This window comes from Dermacentor andersoni, chromosome 11, assembly GCF_023375885.2.
Source record: "Dermacentor andersoni chromosome 11, qqDerAnde1_hic_scaffold, whole genome shotgun sequence".
Taxonomy (NCBI): Eukaryota; Metazoa; Arthropoda; class Arachnida; order Ixodida; family Ixodidae; genus Dermacentor; species Dermacentor andersoni.
In genome coordinates this window covers 70,702,929-70,724,012 of record NC_092824.1, presented here as the reverse complement: position 1 = coordinate 70,724,012, position 21,084 = coordinate 70,702,929, and the positions used below count along the sequence as shown (strand labels likewise).

General features: G+C 46.2%; 2 non-coding genes across 2 annotated transcripts; one reads left to right on the top strand and one right to left on the bottom strand.

Annotated features, from left to right (window-relative positions):
• Positions 1–720: 720 nt before the first annotated feature.
• LOC126518407 (U1 spliceosomal RNA) lies at positions 721–883 on the bottom strand. The gene has a single exon (XR_007596379.2). It is a non-coding gene; the product is annotated as a U1 spliceosomal RNA (small nuclear RNA).
• A 7,567-nt stretch (positions 884–8,450) lies between these two features.
• Positions 8,451–8,612, top strand: LOC126518412 (U1 spliceosomal RNA). The gene has a single exon (XR_007596384.2). It is a non-coding gene; the product is annotated as a U1 spliceosomal RNA (small nuclear RNA).
• The last annotated feature ends 12,472 nt before the right edge of the window (positions 8,613–21,084 follow it).

The following is a 21,084-nucleotide window of genomic DNA, read 5'->3' as shown; positions in this document are numbered from 1 at the left end:
GGGCGCGTAGTCGCTGCGCCGTAGCCCATTGTCTTACACCCCTTGGCGGGTCGACGGGAACGCTGTCGCGTTCCACTCTTAGACACTGGAACACCTTCTCCTGCGTTGCCCATCCTTCGACGTTGAGCGCACCGCGCTCTGTGCTTCATATCGCCGAGTCGGACTACCGTGCAGCACGGAGGGTGATCTATTTCCCGCAGCCCCCGCCGCCATCGCCAAGAGAGCGCTTGCTGCCCTCCTTGGCTTTTGTGACGAGACTCAGCTGAGAGCGCGGCTGTAAGCCCCGCTTTGCTTCTTCTTTAACCTTCTTGTTTTTTGTTTTTTTTTTCTCGCTCTCTTTCGTTCTCTCTCTAATCTTTTTCTCCCCACTCCCCTTACCCCGTGCAGTGCTGTTGAGGTGCCCTCCCTTGAGAGACAGTTACGGCACTGCACTTTTCTCTTCCTTTTATCTTAAAATCACTACTACTACTACTGCGTTCCACTTTTGAAGGCGAAGCAGAGTAACGCATGAGTGGTTTCTTCGTCTAACCGAACCAAATATAGCCAAGCAACAGCAGTTCACCAGGCTAAACAGTGGTTCAACAACTAAAATAAAGGCTAGCATGCTTCGCATCCTGGGCTTAACCTTAGCTAAGCCACAGCCATTTTTTTTTACTACGCTAGTTCTTGGAACAGACGCGTGCTTAACGCTACACCATATCTTCCTTTTGATTTTCATAATGGGGGCTGGCGCGCACGCCAAGCCCCAGTACCAAAAATTGCATGCTCCAGCTACCCCGACTTGGGGAAGTGGCGTGCTTCAGCCAACCGTAGTGCAATGGAGTGGCCTCCACACGGGGCCGTGGCCTCTGTGATCACCGCAAGCCCAGTACCAGGTAAGTATGCAGGGATCGCAGTCGAAAAACGACGCCATGCCTGAAACGATGGCATGTGGTACAAGGAAACAAGTCAATGGAAAGCCAATCTGGGAAGGCGGCAAAGCCGCAACAGATGTTTAAAGTGACGTATCGAACAGAAGATCATCGTGCTGACAAACCTTTAAATTAAATTAGAGCAGTGCTCTCCTGGCTAAACTTCAAGTGAGAACTTATTGCCAGGGAAAACGTGCTGTTTTCATCTGCCCTGCCATTCCTGCCGCGGTAACGAAGTGACTACGGCCATGAGCAGCCGAGCTCGAGAGCTCGATCTCGGCCGTGGCGGCTGCATTTCGATGGGGACAAAATGCAAAAAAGCGTTTCTGGATTTATATATTTAAGCGCAACTGGTACAAAATTTACCCGGATATTCACTACAACGAACCTCATCATGATATCCTGATTTCGGCGCGTGAACCCCCAGATTTTAAATAATTTTGATTAACGGCGCGTCTTATTTTACTGAATGAGAAATCGCAGCCCTGAACTCAAGGTTGACAATTTCATCCTGCGCTGTTACACATCTGAACAAACTTAAAATTGATGCACAGATAATTACATCTTTATTGCGCAGACGGCTAAGCTGGTTAACGTAAAAACGTCTACTATTCTATCTACTAAAAATTAATTAGATACTGAAAAAAAGCTGCGCGCCATTTATTCTTTTTCATTTAAAAACTTCTGAAATTAGACTGCTAGACCACTTCAACATCGACGAATATTTTAAAAGTGATTATATTTATGACCACCTTGATAGAGACAGTAAAACAACATTCGAAATAGTTCTTCACCTATAAAGTATTTAAGTGTTTAAGACTTGTAGAGTGTCTCAAGCATACTCTTATTTATGTTTTTCTTTCCGAAGTTATACTCCCGACAAATGGAGCTGTGCTGTTCTTTTGTTTCCTCTGACTATAGCGCAGGAATGCTTATATTGAAATATTTACTTTTGTTCTGTTGAAGAATCTCGATACGAGAGCTGCTTTGGAAGGTTTCCTTCTGGAATGATTGACATGGTTACACGGCCCAAAGAAGGCCTGCGCAAGAAAAGGAAAAGATGTCCAGATTGCTGGTTGGGTTTTTCACAGTTTGAAGTTTGTTAAATTATTCCTTGGCATTATGTCGGAGGCTTTTGGCACTGCACCTTCATATACATGGGCTGGCTGTGGCCTAGAACCGAACCTACGATGACCTTGGAACCAGTAGCGGTGGGCAAATGCCCTCAGTAGTTTGTTTTCCACCCTCACCCTGAGCACAGAAGCCACGTGCAGAAATACACCCTCATCCACGCTTCGTAATATATTCCCGGCCTAACTTGAGAGATATTGTTATGCCGCCTGACATTCAAATTCCTGCGTTTAAGCCATCATTTTGCTTTCCTTGCGAGCGAAAATTTAACGCATACACACATTGACAGTGCTAAATAACAAGCAGTGCTGAATTGTTATTCTATGAAGCTGCAGCGAACCAACAGCACCCGCCTCTTACCCTCGGCTTTTAGTGGTAGGACAGCCGATTATCGAGCTGGGAAAGTTGCCGTGGTAACACGAGCTGCTTCTTGTTTTGCGCTCGCAATGCAGCAGGGTAGGGTCAGTAAGACTCGACAAAACGTAGAAGCTGCCTTGCTTTATCCTGTCTTGCCCATCTTCGTTTTTGTGATGCAGGGATAACGAAACTCGGCCAGACGTTACACGCCTTCTGCTGGAGTAGCCAACAAACCGAGATGCAAGGAAAAGGTACATTTGAAGGTCGCCTGGCAGAGCTACACTGCCAAGTTTTACGTCATTATTTTTCAACCATGCGCGATTCGGTTGATGTGCAGATCAACCGAATCGCACGTCCTAAGCAACGAAAAAGAATATAACAATTGAAAGTGGCGCCCCCCCCCCCCCCCCCCCCCATAAAATAGCGCAGTGTCTTCCATTCTCCACAAGCTACGGACACAACATTGAAGTGAGGTTTATATCTAGGTCAACACCTACAATGCATCCATATTTCGCGTCATTTAGCAGTTTTGCACGGTATGATACACGTAGAAAAATGGGCGCGATAGCAGGGCCGATTTTGTTTACATAGAAACTCGTCAAATGACGCTACGAAGGCAAAATTCAATAGCCACAGATTACCAATGCTGACACTATGATTTACTTGATCCATACCGCATAAGAAATTGTATTTTTGCCGAGAGATTAAGCAGATAAGACAGCGATCCGCATGTATCGAAATCGGTCGCAGCTATCTCCACAGCAGCCGCATAAGATAGGGTCGGCGTGTCATTGCAGTGCTTCAATAAAACCTGGCGGCACCCGGACAGTCAGAAGCTGCGGATGCAGGCATTGTTCGCTGTCCACTTTCGCAACTTGAGCTGCATCTTAATGGTCTTAGGTAATTATTTACAAATAATTAGTTAACCAGTTCTTTAAATATTGTCTAAACGGGAAAATCTTCACTGAAGATGTAGAGTACTATTGAGAAACATTCAAATAATTTCTTTCCATCGTGACAGAGGCTGTGGTTATTTCTTTTTTTTTTCTCCGGGCTGTCACAAAAGCGCGCAAGATTTGAAGAACAGTACCACGTCATTACGGGTTCTCGCGCAGCGACAATAATGCCCTCAAACATTCCGCGAAAGATCGATGGACGCTGCACGCATACCGACTGACCGAATAGGCAGCAAGCAAAAAATTACAGGGTTTCTTAAGAACTCTCTTAAGAAGTGAACGGAGAAAGCCTACTCTTCCTCCTCTTACCATTCGCCTCTTTCTCTTCTTTCCTTTAGTCAATACTGCTCACTGCTAAGCATGTTTAGTCATTTGTAATCAGTTGTGGTCATTGCACCAGTTCTATAATGCAATACCAACTCGCCCAATCCTCAACCCTAGTGAACTTCATTTCTTGTACAACGGGCAGCACTCTGTTCCTTTATCTGGCCGGCTCGGCTTGTTTCTTCATTTGTATGTTGTGCTGTACCAGTTCTAGGTCATCACAAGCCGTCGTTAGACATGTTGGTCATATGGTCATTAGTAGTCATTACAAGTCATTAGTAGTCATTACAAGTCATTTCAGTCATTATTAGTAATTACTGGTCATTACTAAGTATTTTAGTAATTTATAATGAAATGTAGTCATTGCAAGTTGTCGTTAGACATAATAGTCATTTCGTAGTCGCTACTAGTCATTACAAGTCATTTCAGTCATAATTAGTCACTACTGCTCACTCCTAAGCATTTTAGTCATTTGTAATCAATTGTGGTCATTACAAGCCGTCGTTAGACATGTTTGTCATATCCTAGTCATTAGCAGTCAATACAAGTAATTTCAGTCATTATTAGTCAATACTTGTCATTACTAAGCACATTTAGTCGTATCTAATTCATTGTAGCTGTTACAAATGGTCGTTAGACATATTGGTCATTTCGCAGCCATTAGTAGTCATCACAAGTTATTCGAGTCATTATTAGTCATTACTGGTAACTCGTAACAATTTTAGCCATTTGTAATCAGTTGTGGTCATTACAAGCCGTCGTTAGACATGTTGGTATTATCATAGCCATTAGTAGTCAATACAAGTCGTTTCAGTCATTATTAGTCAATACTGGTGATTACTAAGCATATTTAGTAGTTTCCAACTAATTGTAGTCGTTACAAGTTGTCCTTAGACATATTGGTCATACCATAGTCATCAGTGGTGATTTGAAGTCCTTTCAGTGATTATTAGTAATTACCGGTCATTACTAAGCATTTTTAGTCATTTCTAATCAGTTGTAGTCGTTACAATTCGTCGTTAGACATATTCATCATTTCGGGGTCATCAGTAGTCATTACAAGTCATTTCAGTCATTACTATTAATTATTTCTCATTATTAAGCATTTTAGTCATTTCTAATGAATTGTAGTTGTTACAAGTTGTCGTTAGACATATTGGTCATTTCATAGTCACTATTAGTCATTACGTCATTTCAGTCATTATTAGTCATTACTGCTCCCTACTAAGCATATTTAGTCATTTGTAATCAATTGTAGTCATTAGAAGGCGTCGTTAGACATGTTTGTCATATCGTTGTCATCAGTAGTCATTTCAGCCATTATTAGTCATTACTGGTTATTACTAAGCATTTTTAGTCATTTCTAATCATTTGTAGTCGTTACAACTCGTCGTTAGACATATTGGCCGTTTCATAGTCAATACAGGTCATTTCAGTCATTATTAGTCATTACTGCTCACTAGTAAGCATTCTTAGTCAGCCGCAGTTAGACATATTGGTGATTCCGTAGTCATTGGTAGTCATTACAATTCATTAGTAGTCAGTTTAGTCATTACTACTGATTACTAGACATTTCTAATAATTTCTAATCAATTTTGGTCATTACTAGCCGTCGTTGACATATTGGTGATTTCGGGGTCATTAGTAGTCATAAGTAGTAATTACCAGTCATTATTAACCTCTACCAATCTCTATTGTAACGTTATCGTTCACCAACTGTCAATATCAATAACTTTTCATTCTTTATTCTGTGTTTAATCTGTCTTCGTATGGCGTGATGACGCTTCGGCGGAACTCCGGCGGTCAGGTCTGCTGACATCAAATTCACGTAAAACTCTTGCTTGGGCTAGTTGGTTCATGCTTGAAGTAGGTAAAGGCAAGGCGCAGAAGACCAGGACTTAGGAAGAACCGTCTTGTCGTTTGTGTTCTTCCTAAGTCCTGGTCTTCTGCGCCTTGCCTTTACCTACATCAAATTCACCATGAGCCTAGAAAGGCCTTCGCTTAAACTGACTGAGCTCCGAGAATAGACCTCTCTCGGCCTAAGTCACGACGATCCGGTCACGCGATCTTTCGATACACGCGGAAGCGTCTGGGGGACAGAAAGCACGCCGCGCGCGTTTCGGCATACGCTGACAGCTTCGGTTATGAATGCGCAGCTTTGGTTATGACACACGTAGTTATGAAAGGGTTCCCCCTATGAGATTAGCACGCAACAATACATTCCTATTTGCATAGTTTTCCCAATGAGCAAGTAAGAAGCAAAATTCGACTTGACTGAGTTTTCTCAATGCGCGATTGACGTATCGGTCGCAAGGGCAGACTTGACGCGAACAAGCTGCCTTTGCGACGTTAATGTTCACAGGTTACCTAGCAATACCACAGCGGTCTATGCAGGCCCGCAATACGACTGTTTGGCAACTTATTAAAGCGTCAGCCACGTTGTATTCGTACGTATGCATGCGTACTGTGCGATGCTTGCCTGCACCGGGTGGTTGCTCCTATATAAATTTCGTCGACTGAATGGCTGATTGATTGCTTTAACGTCTCAATGCAATGCGCAGGGAACGACAGAGAAATCAATGACCTGTATAAACAGCTCTTTGAAACGGGATACACAATAGTGGAGGACTGCGCATTCACTTCTAATTTCCTTAAGGTGTCAATATTCTTCATAAATGAACATTTCTGCGTTCGGACCCCTAACCTATAGTTCCCAGCTGCTAGCCTTCTCGCACTGTTCCTTAAGCGGAACCAACTTTAGTTGCAGGTTCACCTCGAAGCCATCCGGAGAACTGTTTACGCTGAAAAAGGACGAAGCTTCACTTACAACATCGTCGGAGACGTGATGTTCCTTGCTGAGACCGGAAACCACCATATTGACGTTCTTTCTTCCTTGGCACCCCTGGAGTAAGTCGCACCAACTCCGGCATCGGCGTCTTCCGCGTGCTTGCAAAGCACCACTGCATCACGCGACTATCGCTGACCTTTTACCGGCGCCGCTACTCTCGTTCCCAGTTTAGATGTTCGCGTAGATAAGGGAACGACGCGGAAACCAGCCGCCTTGTTGGGCATGACACAGCATCCCGACAGTGTTACTTTTTTTTCCTATTTGATGCACCGTTTCTGGAGCTCAGCTTTGAAGGTTCTGGTCGGGAAGTCAGTGACGTCGCTTTTAGTCTAAACTGTCTGTCGCTTGGCGCGACTGGCCACGCGCGAGACCAAAATAGAACCGGCGGCGCACGAGGTTGGCTCAGATGCCGAGTGATGCCATTTATCGCCGGGTGCTTCACGTCAATAAAGTGGCGAATGGATCTACTGTTGTTGGCACGAAACATAATCCAACCGCGTCCTCGCAAATAATATGCGTAAAGTGCGTGGTGGTCTAGAGGATATCATTGGGTACGCTCAGTGTGCCGCTGGAGGACCTTATTACGAAACCTGCTTAACTTGTGAGCACTCGCGCATGCTGTGAACGTCCCGCTGCTCTGAGCGGGATGACGTGGCCTGCCCACATTCGACTGGTCCCTGCCGTGCCACAACTCGGTGGGCAGCGATGCAGAGACCTCTCGAGTCTGCTGCAGCCAAACGTTCGGCTGTTCGCAGAGGAACCGGAAGAGACACGTGATCAGAATTCTGTCGCATCTCGGCCGCACTCCGAGCTTGAAGGTGCGAGCGCCTCCGAGCCCTCGGAGCTGGAGGGCGGCGCACTGAGTAAACCCGGCGATTGTATTCGCAGCACGTGATAGCAGCCAGCCTAATGTAAACCCCACGGCGAGAAACCTCTTGAGGGTTCCAAAGTGACCAGTTAAATCTGTCACAAATATATCAACGCATTTTTTACGAAGCATTGAAAAGTCGGTTAGTGTGAATATAATGTTGCCTGTCGAGAGCAACGAATGAAGCTGAGGCGGATAACTATTTCGGATGTTCATTTACTGTCATTAGGCGGCTAACTATTTCGGATGTTCATTTACTGTCATTACCTAGGTGGTCACAAAAATAATTAAATATTTTGATCGACGTCGAAGTGGTCTAGCAGTCTGATTTCAGATGCTATTAAATGAAAGAGAACAAAAGGCGCGCAACTTTTTCATTATCCGAGTCAGTTTTAGTAGATAGAACAGTAAACGTTTTTACTTTAACTAGGTCAGTCGACTGCGCAATAAGGATGCATTCATCTGCGCATGAATATTGAGTTTCTTCGGGTGTGGGACAACGCAGGATGGAATTCTCATCTTGGTTTCAGAGTTGCGATTTCAGTTAAACAAGACGCGGCGTTAAGTAAAATTAATTCATATCTGCGGGTTCACGTGCTGAAATCAGGACATGATGATGAGGCACGTTATAGTAAGAATCCGTATAAGCTTTAAACCAGCTGAGGCCTCAAATATAAATGCACGAACGCTTTTATTTTTGCATTTTGCCCCCATCGAAATGCAGTCGCCACGGCCGGGCTCGAGCTCTCAAGCTCACCTGCTCATGGCCACAGCCACTAAGCTACCGCGGCAGGAATAGCGCGGCAGTACAAAACTGCGCGCTGAAGTTCTCACACATTTGCTCGCATGAGTTCTCATATGCAAGTCAGTCTGCAGAGCGTTGCTGTAATTTAATTTAAAACTTTGTTAGCACGATGACCTTCTGTCAGCTACGCCAGCTTAAATATCGTTTGCGACTTTGCCGCCTTTCCAGATGAAGTTTAAATTGACATTTCTGCCTGGTGCCACATGCCATCGTTTCAGACATGGCGCCGTTTTCCAACGCTGGCCTCCGCATACTTACCTGGTGTTGGGTTGGCGGTGATCACGGAGGCCACGACCCCGTGCGGAGGCCTCTCCATAGCACTGCGGTTGGCTGAAGCACGCCACTTCCCCAAGTCGGGGTAGCTGGAGCATGCAATTTTTGGTAGTGGGGCGAGGCGTGCGCGCCAGCCCCCATTATGAAAATCAAAAGCAAGACTTGGTGTGATTGCCGATTTGTGGGGGAAATCTCGCTCTTTTTTTGTCTAAAGCTGTGCCTCGCAATGAATATGTATATCAGGTCTGCTATCCTCATTAATTCCGTTCCTCTATCACCCACTATGGTGACATTCGTTCAGGTGCAAGCAGTGCTGTGATAGATGATTACAGCGTGGTCTGCAGTAGTTTCCCGCGCTCCCTCCCTTTTATTTAATATTTTAATAAACAATGCAAGTACATAACTTTATACTACGCATTGACTTCACTGCAAGTAGTTGGCTTCACTACAGTACAGACCGCTGGAAAAAAATGTCGGCCCGTTTTGTCGAAAGCTAAGCCTCGCAATGAATATGAATATCATATCTGCTTTCAGCTATTTCCCACTTGTTTCACTCTTCTATCACCCATTCCGGTGATAGTCGCTCACCATTATCATCCCAAAAACTTTATTGACAGACTGAGGAATTTGGGGCTCGTAGGCTCCCGGGCCCCCGCACGACCCCACTGCACTCAAACGTTTATATTACTTCGGTCCATAACGCTGGCAGCCTGATCAGAAGCCATGGTCTGCATGACCGGGTCTCCAGAGCGCAGCATGGTCTCCCAGTCCTCCTACGTCATCAGTTCCTCTAGGCTCCGCGGGGTAGGATCCGCCGGGCAATGAGAAAGGAGATGGAGAGCAGAAGCGCGATGTTCGGGACAGACAGTACAGGCTGATGTGAGGAAAATTGGGTTATAGTGAGAAAGAGTGACAGGAGATTGGAGAGTGTGTGTTTGTAATTGGCGCCAAAGGGTTGCTTGTAGATTGCTAAGGGATATGTGCGATGGGGGGTACAGCTGAGGCCTTGGAGGGATTCGTCAGCTCGTTGAAAGTGTGCGAGCAGTTCAGTTGTCAGCAACCATACGGTAGACTATTACAGCGTGGTCTGCGGTAATTTCACCCACTCCCTCCCTTTTATTTTAACATTTCAATAAACAATACAAGTGCGTACATATTATACTACGCATTGGCTTCACTGCGAGACACGGCACTGCAAGTAGTCGACTTCACTACAGCTCAGACCGTGGGGGAAAAAAAATGGGCTTTATTTCGCGAAAGATAAGCCTCAAACTCTATAAGTGACGCCGCTGTTTAAATTTTCGCGCCACCAAACGTTCTCCCCGTCTTTTTCCTTTCCTCTGGTCTCGCCCTCCTGTTCGCCTTCTTTCTCATGGACCAAACTTTTCGCCACGTGACGCCAAGCGTATCCTTTTCTTGTTTTTTTTTATGCGTGGACATGATTCATCGTACTGCCGTACATCGCGCTTTGCCGGCAACAGCGGCGTAGCAGCGTGCGTAAAGGCGTACTACGTCGCGCGGAGCTTGTAGTCCAATAGGAAGGTGCCAGAAAAGGAGCGCGTGCGCCGAGAACATAAGGAAGAAAGACGGAAGCTGCAATGGCGCCAACTTTAAAAGGATGGAACTGCGTATGCACCGAATTGCTGGAGATGGCCCCGAAGCGGCATGAAAGATTTTTTTCCGCAATCTGTGCTGTAGGGAAGCCCGCTTCTTGCTGCTCTTTGTATTGCGGTGCAGCCGACGTACCGAAGCGTACTTTTCGCCCAAATTACGCGAACATTTTCCCGCTGCCTTTATGACACATATTGCCGTGAGACAGACGCTTGCTGTCTCATGTCGTTGGCATCTTTATGACGTCAGTCAGAATGCTATGATCCTGATCGATTATGACGTGAATACGTGTTTTCAAACTTGAGGCCTTTATATTTTAAGCGATGACCCGAATCACCACTCGGCGTATGTATTTGTCCGCTTGCAGACACAATGAGTGACAACATTTATTTAACACTGCCACAGTGCGTTCAATGGAAGGACAATCGCGAGCGTTATTTTCGTTAACATTCGAGCGGTCGTATGAAACGGCGAAGTGTTGCATGGCTTTGGGGCTTGTTTACGCAATCACAGACCCTGAACTGATGGCGCAGCTATTTCCCTGTGCAGCCAGTTATCAAACATGAACGGAACTACATAAAAAAGAAACACTAAAAAAATCAAAGTGCCGAAATCGAGACAATGACCTCCCTTCATGTTATCTGAGAGTACAATCAACGTTCGGCGAAACAGCTCGTCCACGACTTGGATTGGTACCTAGGCTCAGCAAGAAGCTTATGTTGACAATTTTGCGGCCAAATAAGCAAAACAACCATTTTTGAGCAAGTTTTCGGTCATTTCGTGAATAGGTGTTGCCGCGAACTAAAAGCGGACCCATTTGAATCGCGTGGAGACCTTACATTACAATCGGCGCATTAGTTCGATCGAAAGTAGTTTTTTTCTTTGCTCGGAATGCTCCGAAATATACCGACGCCCCCTTTTTCTACGATATAAATATTTCGAACTTCCCAAGCCAATTTGGGACAAATTTTTATTTGTAACGTGTGGTTCATTCCGGACGCGGGGTAGATACACGAGTACCCTTTACAAAAACAAAAAATAAGAAGAGAGAGAGTGAGGCAATATGACTTCAGGCAGCTAACCTCCGCAAGTTAATCTGCAGTGACCATACACCAGCGACACCAGCCCTAGACTCCCCTATAGTGAGTTTTGCAGGAACCATTATGGTTCATGGTAGCTTTTAAAGCGAGGCTCGTGTCACGCTCTCTGGAATGCTCGAAGGGGCTAGAAGGTACCGCTTGCCGATCACGTGGCACTTTCTTCATTTTCCAAAGCCATTCCTTTGCATTTTTCACGACCAGCCTTCGAAACTGTTTGGTGACGTTCTATCACAAAGTGTCATACTAAGACGGTAACGTCGAGGACACTACTGCCCAAGTTGTATATACGCGCCAACCAAATATGTTCGCTCATTTAAGTGACGTCATGGCGGAGGCGCCATTTCGTTGTCTGTCATCCTACAATTAGAATCCTCTGGAATATTCGGTCTGTGCATGACATCCTGAGTATCAGGGCACACACATAAAATGTCATGAATGTTCGCCCTATAGAGATGTCGTAGTTTTTTCTTTGTTCTTTTTTCTACCTTTCTCCATGGTTCGGCAGTTTCTGGAACATCATGGAAGCTCATTTAATTTGTCTTACGGTTCTACGGTGGTTGCCGTTTGCATCGCGCTTGCTCAGGTGTCTGTCGCTACTTTTGGGTGATCTTGCACTTACCTCGTTTTTAGTGTTGCCCTGAAATGACGGCTTTCATTTCCGTGACACATTGTTTGTAATAACGTGTGTTCATAAGTCTTAGTGATGATTTTGATGTACACTCAAGCCACACTTGTCTAGAGTGGCCAATCGGTCTATTTAGCCGTCGTTAAAAAAATACCCACAGCCCAATGCCGCAATGAAGCAACGCGCTACGTCCATGCGCTATCGGACCAGCATAAGTGGAACCTTGCAGCTACCTCAAGGAAGCAACTGCGGACGCTGCCGGTCACTCTATACAAGTGCCTTTCAGATTGTAGAGCTATAGTGACTCGCTTTCTTCTTCTTCCGTTTTCCCCTTCTCTCTTGTAATTATGTGCGAGTGCTGGCAAATGGCAAAGAGAGAATTGTCTCACTATTGTTATTGTTTGGAATAGCCTAATGTTTAGTCTTAAAGTGAGCGGAGGATCCTAAGCAAGGAGTGATTCAAGAGTGGGTACTGGCGGGAATGCATCCTTGGCGATACCATAGTAGCTCGAGGTTGCTTCATGCGTTTGGGAGTGTCTGCTCGGAGATAGTTGTTTATCAATAAGCAACTGGATTACAGTTCTTCCTAACGCAGCCAGCGCCTTCTACTCATGCGCAAGAAAACAAGAACAAATAAACTGCCCAAAGACAGCAAAATTTCCCAGACCAGCGTAAAAAGGATGAAGCTGGGCCTTCGGTTACTCCGCTGTATTAATTATCCTTCATCCCCTAATAAATTAAATCAGCGGGCAGAAAGAACACTCTGAACACTCTACCAGTACAATTTGGTTTTCTTTATTGGTCCTTTTAAATGAAATCGCAGGGCTTGAAGAACACTTCTACGAGTGCAATTTCAGTCAGTGTTCTCTCTTTATTCGTTTCCTTAAAATCATGTTTCTGTAACTTCGTGTCAATGGGCGACTGGTGCCTTGTACGCCGTCTGCCTTCCGTCTCTTCCCCGGGAGCTGTCCGCAGGTTTCCCGACGTTCCTCGGCTTCGTCAAGTCGTCGCCGACCAGCGTCTAGGTCAGCTGCAAGAATGCGTGTGGTAAGTAACGAAATCCAGCAAGTCTCTAGAGAGTCTCTATAATAGACTGAAATATTTCGTTTACAATCGTTGCGACAAATATTATAAAACGATGTTCACACTCGTAGTATTAAAGTTACCAAGTTACTTTCATCACACAGTATGCATGAATTAAGCGTTGTTTAATAAAAGCACAAAAGGAGCATTGAGTGCAAACAAGTTGTTTCTTCGCATCCACAGAACTGTTCAGAGAATGCGAATGATCACGTGATAGCCTGTAAAGCATGGTTATTTAGGCGACCTAACCCGCTCCACACGCAAGTTCTCGTCTTTAATTGCATACTATGCCCGGGGGGGTTTTAATCTTACCGTACATTTGCTTCAAATTTATGTTTCATTGACCGCAGTGGACGCTTGCACATACTCGATAAGTATTCGATCAATTGTTGGCATCTACAAATAGTGACTATGGGATTCGGTATTGGAAAGTTCCCCAATATTCGCGCGACTCTAATTTCGACAGTAGAACCAGCCGCCCACCACAACCGACGTCTTTCTCACACTTACTAGAACTAAAGCACCATCTATAGTGAAGCAGGTTGTACACCCAAACTTCAAACACTCCCTATCTTCGTTCATATGAAACCGCGTTGCTTTGGACTTCGGCCATGGAGGCGCCGTCAGGTTCACTACAAGTAGACACATATCTGGACACGGCATTACATTACATCGCCTGTACGTAAGCGAGTGACAACCATGTTATATATATATATATATATATATATATATATATATATATATATATATATATATATATATATATATATATATATATATATATACATATTCTTTTTTTCTTGACAACGCAGGGGGAAACTACGGCGACCCCATTACAAAGCGGCAAAGACGCCAGCCATTGCATCTCCGTCCATTGTCGGGAGGTTCGAAATATTTTTTTTTTTTTTTTACCTTTGTCGTGGCGTTGCTGGAGGTCCAGTGGTTCCGCCTTCTCCTCGACTTTTGCACCGCGTTCCTCGTCGATTGCTTCCCAGTACAGGTGCATGGCCAGGTGCCTGCGGAAGTGATGCAGGCGGCTGAAGGTCGTCCCGCATTGGCCGCAAACGTGAGGGCCGTTGAGAGTTGAATTGTAAACCGCGTTGCTTTGGACTTCGGCCATGGAGGCGCCGTCAGGTTCACTACAAGTAGACACATATCTGGGTTTCAGATGCTAGAATGGGCAAGTGGGACAGGAGATTTCAGAAACTTTTTCACCTAAACGTAACTGTGAACACGCAGCATTGTATGATGAATAGAGTAGAACAACTAAATGAAAACGTGGATGAGCAGAACAGACACCGGCAAGCACTAACGAGCAACAAAATTTATTGCGAGAACCATCTAGATCACATAATCGGGAATTACAATAATAATAATAATATTAAAAATAATAATAATAAACATGCAAAGAGCAAACCACCGAAGCGTGCACAACTGTGTCTGTCTGTGCAGCATATGAATACAGAGAATGGAAGGATATTTCCTTACAAGGTAGGTGGACTGACGGTACACTCACACTGAGATCATGAGTTCCTTTAATTCATGCTACCACTACGATATCACTCGCGCACTTGCGTTGTGGTGCGCACAGTGACATGCATTTGCCGACTTCTGGTTTACACGGACACAGGTCTAGGGACATTTGCACGTACACGTTAGCGGTCGCACTGGCGCCGACTTGTCTAATCATACTTAATGACAATAAAATAGAAATCGTACTCATAAAGCCTAAGATCACTATATCTTGAAAATCACTTCTGTGGAATCCCGCAAGGTGGAGAAAGGTTCGTGAAAGCGAGCATTGTGATCCACCCGAATGCAGCACAAAGCTACAAAGGAAAACCATACGGGTTTTTTAGAAATAAAGCTTTGCATTTGAGCAAAAGTTTTTGAAAAATTCAAACCCGGGGCCAAGGTCTTTGCGGGGCGGTCTCTCTACCGTCCGACATAACGAGCTAACTGCTATGTGCGCACTGCGAGGACAGTAACGGGGACGTGCCACTCCCAATGTCGCACTTTTACGAGGGGCATGCTATGCTGATCAGTCAAGTGTAACGAAGAAATGTTTAATGAATTATAGGCATAGATGTGTATTCGTACTTATTGTATTCGTTTCAGGTTCGCACTACTTTGTATTCTGAGTAAATTAGGCCTCGAGCACCGACCTGTCCCAGCGCCCGTAACACAAGCCGTCACCGGTACACGCTGTTGCCTTGTTTGGCAAAACACAGCCCACGCCGACTCAACAGGCATGTTGCTTGGGGCGGGTGTGTGCCACATGGAGTGCGCCACAATAGAGCTTTAGTTAAGGGGGCGCAAGGCGTTTGGGCCCCTGGCGCTTGGGTGCGTTAGCGTTTGGGTACGCAAGCCGAAACACGTGATATGTTGGCGCCCCGAAACGCAAGCCCCAAAAAGGTCGCATGCGCTCGCAGCGCCATCAGCGTTTGATCGTTGCTACGTTATCATTTTTTAAAGTGTAAAATCAAGCATATGAAGTAAAGTACATTAAACTAATTTTATGAAAAGCAGTTAATATATATATAAGAACGATGCCTGTCGACACTAGGCAAAATATTTGTAAGGTTATCTACGCGCCTACGTTACGACCGAGGCCGAGCCGAAGCAATCGAAACGCACGTTTGGTAAACTGTAGCTAGGCGTCTCGTGCAGCATAACCCGTTGTGGTCTGTGTTTTTATTTAGAGCCTCCTGCAAATTTCGACATACCACCGTTGCGGCGACAGCGTGCCGGTGTTCTCTGGCACCAGCTTCTTTACCACGTCGGCGGTGAAATGCACAGGAGCACACATCCTCGCCGGCGCAGCCATGTTCTCCGTCTGTGTGGCGGGATGGGCGGCTTGTTTCGCTTCTCGTAAGTTCTCGTACACCGCGAGAATCACGTAGGTAACGAGACCTCTTAGGGGCAGCGATGTTTCCGGCCACCCCAGCAACCCAAGGACTCAAGCAGACGTAGCGCTCTGCGCATGCGCAGTACCGTCGCCCTTAGTTCTTGCGTACGCAAGCTGCTTGCGTTCCCTACACAAAAAACGTTCTAATGGCACAAACCCACTATGGGGGATAGGCCATGGGAGGGGGAGAAGAGGGTTTTAGTAGCAGACGCTTGGCTGGTGTGCGCCTTTTCTCCCCCCGTTAAGCGCGTGGCACGAGACCGGCCGCGCAGACGTCGTGCGAAACACCTGCTTCGAGAGCGCGAAGCGCAAGCAAAGCGCCGGCGGAGGGAAGCCGCCACCGCCGAGGATCGAGAACGGGGAGCGCAGCCAAGCGCCGGTGGAGGCCAGCCAACCCCCCCCCCCCTCCCCCCCGCATTCAAGAGAAGGCAACCCAAGCCAAGCACCAACAGAGGCAAGCTAACCTCTAACTTCGAGAGTAGGTGGCCGAGCAGAGACATCAAAGCAGATATTCTTCCCTCGGAAGGTGCCGACTGACTGTTCAAGAGAGAATTGCTCGACTGTGAGTGCGGCCACAGCTGCAAGGTGTGTGATAGACTGTGGTTTGATCACAACCTCACGCGACTGAAGAGTGTGCGCAATCCGGAACCGAAGCTCGATTCTAGCAAAATGACGACAACGAGACCGAAGACTTTCATGAAATTAGCTCTAAACGCGAGTTCAAACTTGAGAAAACCGACCACCAGCTTCGCTGTTTTGACAGTCTTCACTGCGTGGAAATGGCTTTATTTCTTCTTTTTTTCAAATCAAATCAGACTATATCGTGAATATCCACAATAATCTTGTCAGCCATAGTAGCAGTATTGTGTTCCGGAGAACGTCGGTTAGCGGAAAACTGTGTGATGAAAAGAGCCGTAGTTTCGCCCGGAAGGCCAAGCATTGATTGTCATAGCAAATTATTGCACAGCGATACGAAGGGAACATAGTAGTTTTATCGGCCGTATAAACTTCTAAACATAGGTAAACTATGCTGGCGAGAACTTTCTGTTCTGTTCTGAGCAAGCTGCCGTTCTGAACTTCCTGTTCTGAGCAAGCTGCCGCGGCCACGGCAGCTTGCAATGCGGGGGAGTGATGTCATGCGCGTTTCGTTTATAACATAAATAGAATATCAACGGAGTTCAATTTTGTTGCAGCACAGCTATGGGAGGCGGCGTGCTCTCAAAGTTACCATTTCTCCCATTACTCTAAATTACCACTGCTACCATTACCGTAAAACAATAAAGCATAGCATAACCCCCCCCCCCCCCCCCTTCGGCCGTTGTCGTGGTTTTCAACAGCTTCGCTGGACATCCACTTTCGTAGGGCCGAGATGGCGGGTCAATTGTTTTTAATGAAGTTTTTGGGTTTCGCGTGCTCAAACGACGATACGAGTACGAGGCACTGCGTGTAGTAGTGGCACTTCGGAATAATATTGACCCCCTATAGGGATATTTCGCTTGCCCCGAACGGACGACACGCAGGTGTTTTGGATTTAGAGATGCGATGATCGAGAGATCAAACACGGCACGAGTATTCCTTATTTTTTTCGGCCCCGTCGAAATGCGGCTGCCGCGGTCGGGATTAAACCTGCGGCATCGAGCAATTCAATATGCACAAAGCCACCGTGGCGGGCACAGCAGTGTCAACAACTTCGCTTTCGTATGGTTGCCTAGACCCTACGCTGCACCTTATTGCGGGTCTGCAGCACGCTCTGCGTAAGTTTTCCGCTTGACAAATTTCCATGGGGTTTATTTTCCAAAAAAAGTATCCCCTTTGCCCGCAACCACTGTCATATTCATTTTAGTAGCGTTTCCTTGCCTTCTCATGTCAGCTTTTCCCTATCCCCCCCCCCCCCCCTACCCCTCGTATGGGAACCGCGAGCAGAGAGTGGTAAGGCTTTCAATCGCTCGTTCTGGAACAGCGTCAGTTCTACTCATTCTCTACCTCATCTGCCCCCTCTTTTCTATCATTCCATGTAGCTTCCCTCTGGGCTTGCAGGTTCGTAGAAAGGTAAGCGCTGTAATGCTTTTGCTGGGGGTCACGCATGCTTTTGCGGGAGGTCACGGATAATTCATAGCTGTCAAGATCAGGTCCCATCTGTGAATAGGTTACTTGTGGCGACGCCCAGGGAGCTCCAGAGCGTGTTCCGAACATTCGACGCGGCGCAAAGGCTCGTTTCCTCTCTGCCGCACTCTTGTCACATGTACACGCTCTGAACCCTCTCCCCTCCTCCCGACAAGGAGTGCAAGACAGCAGCAGCAGCAGTGGAACTGCGCCTGTCCTTGTGTGCTCTCTCTCTCTGCGGTAGTTTGCTTGCGCAGTTATAAAACTTCCCTCCCTCATCAACTCGGTACACAAGTTTTTCTAAGCCGTGGGAAAGTCGAAAAAAGGGGTAAAGGAAGCTTCGCTTTTAAAGACAGCTGTAAGTTATATTGTGCGACTACTGATACAATTTTATCGCTTTGCTATATGAAGTGTCTTCTTAAGCATGAAGCTGTCTTTCAAATACTCAAATATGTTAGGCTCAGCTTCCCGAACATTACGTAGACCAGGAAAATCATTCACCGCTGTTCGTAGCAATCCCCATTACCTGAACGATCAATATTTCACATAATACATTTTTTTTTGCTTACACCCGGTCAAGTTTGTTGCTATGCACGCTCGATGTGACTAATCTTAGCAAAGAAACAAAGAAATTACAGTGCATTTCTTTTCATGTGGCACATAAAACACGTCGAGCGAATGTTATGATTCAGATGCCTAATAGTTACGCTACAACAGCTTAATATGACTGCCGAAAATCCTACAGCCAGTGCGCCAACAAATAGAAAACAAGAAAGAGCAATAGAAGCGTAGACACAGCGTGTGGGAACGCGTATGCCTGTTTATCTTCTCTGTCTACTTCGAGCCTTTTATCCTGCTTAATGAGGCACTGCCATGATATTTTCGGCTCATGATGTCTTCCATTAAACGAAAACCCTGGAGTTCTAAAAAACTAGAAATGACGTGACAAGCCTCAGCGCACCGTTATTAATTTCTGCGGTAAGTCTTCTGCAGTAAAACGGGCGCTTTCGAAGAGTAGGATCATTTTTGTGGCTGTTTGACCTGCGCACTTGGCAACGCACTCCGTTTCGAGTATTTTTTTTGAGTGGCCGTGGCGGTTCTTCTGCTTCTTGTATGAGGTTGTTGTACGTACCATTGTCAAGCTGAATTCTTTTATAGTTTCTGCATGTATATATTATACGCGAGCGTATGTGTAAGTTTAAAAATTCATAATTGCCAAGAATAAGCCCGATATACGCGGTTCTTACTAATTGGGTATCTGTTGTGACCATATTTTGGCAAAAAAAAACCTACCGTGGTTACAGCATTGCGAGCCTTGCTGCAGCTCTACGACGTGTTCGTAGACTTAGTTCGAAAACGTTGGATTTTTACTTTGATGGAAATTTCGCATTTGAATATGGCTGAATGTAGCAACTGGCGTTGTTTACAGACCGGTGACTATTTGCTGCCGAACGCTGAATTTCAAAGAGCAGAACTAAAACTTTCATTCGTCCGTATTTAATAGTTTTTCCTATCATTAATAATATCACCGCTATAAGGCAACATTCAGAATACTGGCTTGTACTTGCGGCCATTTCTGCGGGAAGAATCTAAAGCCATGCAACTGAGTTCCCAGCTTAATAAACTATAGGAGCGTAACCTTATAAGCTCAACTTATACTTTCCGATAAAACAAGTGGTAGCGTTGCCTGCTTTTTCGTACGATTGCGACAGCGAACGAAAAGTTTGCCGGAAGCATAACTCACCGGGTGTTGTCGCCTACCGTTGACGAGGTGTAGTCAGTTCTTGCACGGCTCGTGGTCGGCGCAGAGTCGCTGTCGATGCGAAGCCCAGGACGGCCGTATGCGTTGGTATGCTTCGGTATGCTCGGACGATATGTCTGACTGCTGCAACTCAAGAGCGCAGATATACGCACCACGGTGTATGCACGTCCACTGTGAACGAACCGAAGGAATACAAAACTCGGGGAACCGAACAAACCAGTGTGGAAGCGCATTGGAGGGCAACAGGAATGCTGGATTTTCCTTTTCGTTCTTGGAAGAAAGCTGGTCTCGGGGCCCATAGCTTTCCTTTCAGCAAGTCCTTGCTTCTATTGTCTGTCCGACCTTGGTTCGGAGAAGATACGCCGGTCGCTGGGCTATTGTAAGCATACCTGCTGAACAAATATACAGCCACACAACTTGTGGGTGAACCAATGCGAAAGGGCAGCTTCTCCTGCCGAAACTAATTTTTCTCTGCAGTATATGCGTGTGATAGTAAACTGAAGGATGGGTGGCACAAGGCAAGTAGTTATTTTTCTTTTTATTTTTAATAATATTATTTTGAGGCAGCGGCAGTAAATATATGTATGTATTATGGGGTTTTACGTGCTAGAACCACTTTCTGATTATGAGGCACGCCGTAGTGGGAGAGTCCGGAAATTTTGACCACCCGGGGTTCTTTAACGTGCACCTAAATCTATGTACACGGGTGCTTTCGCATTTCGCCCCCATCGAAATGCGGCCGCCGTGGCCGGGATACGATCCCGCGACCTTATGCTTAGCAGCTCAACAGGCAGTAAATATAATCGCACTCTCAAGTGTCATAGACACACCGTTGCGGAATTTACCGGAATCGAACGCCCGCAATTTCGGGGCGGCCATTTCCTGGCGCGTTTTAGGAGGCCGCACCTTTACGACGGTTTAGGTTGCGGCATTGTTAACCGTAATCGTTACCGCGCGCCCTTGATCAAGCTTTTCCCGGCAGTTTCTAGCCCAGTGTGGAAACAACGCCGGAGAAGTTGGCCTGCATGGCAGATTTACTTGTTGCCCCCCCCACCCCCTCCCGCTCGCCATTTCGTGCATGATCGCAAAGTCATGCTACAGTGAGCTATTTACAGGAACTACCTGCTACCACTTCTTGGAATGGCAGCAGGAAGTTAGCCATTCTTCCACGACGGGAACAGAAAAGCGCGCCCATTCCCTCTCCCGTTACAACACAGGTGCTTCGGTGCTTGAGAAAAGCGCCGTACGGATTTCACGGCTAATAGAGAGTATCAGAAGGAACACTCGAGAGACACCCGAGGGTTGAGGGGTCTGGAATTCCTTTGTCCTCGCTCTGCATTCTTTCGCACACCCGGTGGCTTGCGTTCCCCGCCCTCTATCATAAAACTCTTGTCGCATTTTACACCCCACTGCTGTACT